Source organism: Astatotilapia calliptera, chromosome 3, assembly GCF_964374335.1.
Source record: "Astatotilapia calliptera chromosome 3, fAstCal68.1, whole genome shotgun sequence".
Taxonomy (NCBI): Eukaryota; Metazoa; Chordata; class Actinopteri; order Cichliformes; family Cichlidae; genus Astatotilapia; species Astatotilapia calliptera.
Window position 1 is genome coordinate 17,247,077 of NC_137424.1, and position 5,511 is coordinate 17,252,587.

The window sequence follows — 5,511 nt, forward strand, 5'->3', positions numbered from 1 at the left end:
TCTCTGCATCTGTGAGCAGCGTTTCTCCAGTTTGTCCTTTTCTTCTTCCACTTTAGTTGCTTTGTCCTCCAGCTGATTACAAAACTCTTGCAGTTTTAGATTTTTAGACTCAAAGTCCTGGACGATACGTTTTCCTTCTTTCAGTCTTTCTTGCTGTTGCTCTTTCTGTTGAAGAAGGTCTTTATTTTGGCGCAGTGTTTCATCCAGGCTTTCTCTCAGCATGCGGTATTTTTCCTGCATGCTCTTCAGTTCGTGCTGCATGTCTCGTTGCTTTTTGTCCTGCTCTTCCTTCTGTTGGAGGAATTCTTTCTTTTCTTCCACAGCTTCATGGAGCTGTCTTTGGAGGAGCCGATTTTTTCGGTCCATGTATTGGAGATCCCGTTGTATCTTATCAGTCATCGTTTTCTTGTCTTGGAGCTGGTTGGTCATTTCTTTTAGTTCTGCACTCTTTTGCCTGTTTTCTTTAATGAGGTGCACAATCTGCTCTCGGGTCTGAGCAAACTTGATTCCCCAGCCCTCATTAATAATTTTTATGTCCGGCTGGCGCTGTTGTCTTTCTTCCAGCTCTTTATTTTGGGCTTCCATTCGTCTACATTTGTCCTCCAGTTGAAGTTTCTCTTCTTCAATTTGTTGCATTTTTTTCTGGAGAAGGTAGTTTTCCTTCCTACTCTCCTCTAACGCCCTTTGGAAGGATGAGGAGCCATTTGGGGAAATTGGCCGGCCACGCCAGGAAGGAGAGGCGGCGTAATCTTTTTGAATTGGTTGTTTTTTTCTTGGAAACATGTTGGAGTTTCTATACGATGACTTTGAAGAGCTTGTGGTGAACGTTTTGTAGGCTGCAAACACAGATGCTGCTGAAACGAACTAAAACTTGCTGTTTCTCACCCCTACTTAAGGAAAAACATCAAAGGACTTAAGATTCTTAAGATCTATGACATCATCACTCCCTAAGCCAATGAGATTGTCACAAGACATTTTGGAATGGGGTATTTTTTTTTAACTGTTTTCAAACTTAACTTAAAATTTCAGTGTTTCCTGGTTGTGGACTATTGGTTAGTCCAGCCGATTAAGAAATTAATTGTCACAAACATCACTAATATTATATAACAGACGACAGAAAACACGAGTTTTTTTTCTACTCAATAGAGGTATAATAAAAGTTTTTTTTAATTATCCTACTTTTTATAAAAGAGAACATTTATTAAAGATTATGTATTTAATTAAAAAACTCTGTTCATCTAAAGCAGGGGTCAGCAACCTTTAAGACCCAAAGAGCCAAAGAGCCATAATTGGCCTATCTGGGGTTGAAAGGCTCGATAAATGGCGTTTCGCCGGGTACACTGGCTTACGCGAGTGTGACACTTATTTTGAGCGATGAAAAAATAACAAAATATAATTTTATTTGTATATTGCAAAATCACAATAATCTTCCAATTTAGAACTACAAGTTAAAAAAAGAACTAACATAAATAAAATACACTTCAGCTAATTTATTTCCCCAAACCACGCGGAGCCGCACTATAAGGACTAAAGAGCCGCAGGTTGCCAACCCCTGATCTAAAGGGTTTAACAAAAAGGGGGAGCTTCCTGCTGGAAATTGAAATGTCCCCATGTCCCCACTGGGCGATCGTGGCTCAAGAGTTAGGAGTTCGCCTTGTAATCGAGCCCCGGCTTGGACAGTCTCGGTCGTTGTGTCCTTGGGCAAGACACTTCACCCAGCAAGACACTTCACCCGTTGCCTGCTGGTGGTGGTCAGAGGGCCTGGTGGCGCCCCAGGGTGGCTGTAGCTACATCACCAGTGTGTGAATGTGTGCGTGAATGGGTGGATGACTGAACGTGGGTGCTTAACTAGTTAAAAAAACAAACAAACATCGGTCTCTTATTTTTTATGTCACACAGGAAAGAAGCTTCAATGTCTGATGAGAAGACATTAATTTGTTGGTGTTTGTGGTGTTTGGTGCAGTTTTCTTGTTCTCTGGCTTGTTGTTTATTTACAGTGGAGATGAAGATCTCTAACAAGTTGATTTGTTCACATTTGCACATTTTTAAGAGGAATGTGTTTTTTTGAGTTTGTACACTATATGCATGTAAGGCAACCGTTTCCTTTTTCTGTATTTTTGTGTGCTGCTCTTTTAACAAAAGGGAAACAAAAGACATTTAAATCGACCTCAGATGATTTGTTTAAATTTTTACAAGGTCTTACTGAGGTGATGCAAAGTGAAACATGCTTCTTTTTTGGTAATGTGCTGGAAAAGCTTGAAAATTGACCTTGAATGTGCTTAAAAAGTGCTTGAATTTGACCCTAAAAATGTGTATGAACCCTGCATATATTGCAGTATTTACAGTTTATAGTAGGAATTTCATGGCAACAGCTAATCTTTATTTTGTTTACTGGGAAATGAAATGCTGCCAATTCACAAAGCTGTGCTTCAGCTGCACTTCCTGTTGTAGACTTGTGATGCACACAGGCTCTGTTCCAGCACTCAGCATGTTCTTCCTTATTTGCTCCACCAGGGGGAGCTCCTAAACTATGACATCTTGATAGGAGTGAACCAGGGAGAGGGGCTGAAGTTTGTGGACGACAGTGAGGACAACGACGGCATCTCAGCTGCGGCGTTCGACTACACCATCTCCAGCTTTGTTGACAACCTCTACGGCTACCCAGAGGGTGAGGACGCCACCTCTGTACACTGCCACTTTTTCAGTTATTCCATTTTACAGCCTCCTCTCACTTAACTGCATTTTGCAGCATCATCAGGTTTTGTCTTATTAGGAGCCGCGTTTGTTGATTTGTTCGTTTTTTTCTGTTTGCTGTATTCATTAAAATAAACGGATAATCGTCAAAATGACAAATGTGGACAATTATCAAAGCTTACATTACAATTCTGACAGCTTGAGTTCACATGAATTTTCAAAAGAATATCAAAACCTGTGAAAGTGCTTTAAGCGTTTAAAACATGCGAGTAAAGAATGGAATCAGTAACATGTGAGCCCAGTGAAGTGCATCAAACAAGACAAGCGTGCTAAAGAGAGCCACTCATCCACATCACGGCGTGTCTGCGCCTTAACCTTTGAGGCTCTGTGGGCAGTAATGCTATCATCCCCCAGGTAGTCGGCTCCCAATCTCAGTGTCGGTGTTTCTGACAGATCGGCCTGCGAACCCCTCACAGCCGGACCACAGTCACAGTACAGACATGTTTGGATAATGCAGTCATGCTTCCTCTCTGCTGCCTGTCACTCCTTCTGTTATCTGAAAGACTTTTTTTCCTCTCTAGATTTCTCACTCGCTTCCTGTTTACGGACCACCAGTGGGTGGCACCAGCTGTGGCCACTGCCAAACTCCATGCTGAGTTTCAGTCCCCAGTTTACTTTTACACGTTCTACCACCACTGCCAAACCGAGACGCGGCCCGAGTGGGCCGACGCCGCGCACGGAGACGAGATACCTTACGTGTTCGGCGTACCGATGATCGGTGCCACGGACCTGTTCCCGTGCAACTTCTCCAAGAACGATGTGATGCTGAGCGCTGTGGTCATGACTTACTGGACTAACTTCGCAAAGACTGGGTAGGCCTCATGTCACAGTAGTGTAAACTGTACACGTTACTGTATGTTCTCTGACAGCCTTCTAGTCATGTTGAATACTTGAATCTAGGTTGCTAGTTTAATTCCCGTGTGGTTTTGAAGAATTGAACATACTGGTTCACCAAAAGCATCCAGATCCCAGAGCAGCCGGTTGGTCTTAGATAGTTTAAAGGTTGCACAGAGAATGGGCCTCCTGTCTGTATTCAGTGTATTGATGCCACATGTTACTTATAATGGAGACTGAATATAACTTTGAACTGAAACGTTTAACCTTTATGCTCCACCAGGGACCCCAACCTGCCCGTCCCTCAGGACACCAAGTTCATTCATACCAAGCCCAACCGCTTCGAGGAGGTCATCTGGACCAAGTTCAACTGGAAGGACAAGCAGTACCTTCACATCGGTTTGAAACCTCGTGTCAGAGACAACTACAGAGCTAACAAAGTGGCCTTTTGGCTGGAATTAGTCCCTCATCTTCACAGCCTGCACGACGTGCTCTTTCCCACCACTACGCGCTCCCCCGCAGGCCGTGACCCCGGCACCATGAGGCCCAGAAATAACGTTCCTCGAACCACTCGTCATCCTTACCCTACCTTCCCATCAGATCCTGAGCCCGAGGGCTCAGAGCGCCCGCCCCAGGACCTCTTTCCCAGAGACACCCGCGACTACTCCACCGAACTGAGCGTGACAGTTGCAGTTGGAGCGTCGCTCTTCTTCCTCAACATCCTGGCCTTCGCCGCCCTTTACTACAAGCGTGACAAGCGGCACGAGATGCGCCGGCACCGGCTGTCCCCTCAGTGGGGCGGCCCCGCCAACGACCTGGCTCACAGCCAGGAGGAGGAGATCATGTCCCTGCAGATGAAGGACTGGGAGCACGACGCTCACCACGACATGGAGCCCCTGCGACCCCACGACATCCTGCGGCCCGCCTGCCCTCCCGACTACACCCTGGCGCTGCGCCGCGCCCCCGACAACGTGCCACTGATGACGCCAAACACCATCACCGTGATCCCCAGCACCATCACCAGCATGCAGCCTCTTCACACCTTCAACACATTCCCCTCCACTGGCCACAACAACACCCTGCCCCACCCCCACTCCACCACCAGGGTATAGTAGGGACAGGCCCGACACAGCGCCACCTAGGGACCAGGAACACTGGCTCTGCTTCCGCTCTGGAAGGGAGGCCTCTAGACGTGGGCCTTCGTTCTGTCCTCTTATTCTCTTCTTTCTCCAAAAGCAACTACACCTGCTGCGTCATGTGCTGTGAAACTTGGCAGCTCCCTCCACTGGTGGCATGTGGAGGTGCAACTGAAGTGTCCAGCAGTAGATGAGCAGTTTGGGGTGGGTGACTCAGATCTTTCAAAGATACTGTTTTCAAAGACGGTCTGCTGTTTCCAGGCTCAAGACCTCCAACATTTGTCAAAGGGACGAATGCTCTCTCGCTCCTCGCTGTTTTCTCTTTTTTACGTTGGCGTCATCTCTTTTTCCATCTCCTGTGTGTTATGTGCACATTATGCTTCTCTTTTCTACATCCGTGTTTTATTACTGCTCTCTTCCTCTCATTTGACACGCCTCCCTCCTGCTCTTCTCTAAAAATTCCCGATCTGCTGAGCAGTCTGGAGGGGGGAGGCGTACACTAAACATATAACTATGAAAACACTGATATCTTTCATTCGACCAGCATTTTTAGGTGCCAAGTAAGTACTGCTGTGTTTCATTTCTCATCGAGGGAGAAGAAAAACCAAAGAAAAATAGAGTTTCGCTATTTACCGTCAACTAACAGAGTTCTGTCATGTTCTCATGACAAAGTGCCAAACTGGCCTCAGTCGTGATTTTCTTTCTTCCATCTTCTCTCTTTTTGTTGTTTTGTTTGAAGCATTTGTTTAATTGTTGTTTTTTATTGTGTGGAAAGAATTTTTCTGAA

General features: G+C 45.6%; 1 pseudogene; it reads left to right on the forward strand.

The window, feature by feature from the left end:
* Positions 1 to 1,320: 1,320 nt before the first annotated feature.
* LOC145422962 (neuroligin-2-like) lies at positions 1,321 to 4,700 on the forward strand (annotated as a pseudogene).
* The last annotated feature ends 811 nt before the right edge of the window (positions 4,701 to 5,511 follow it).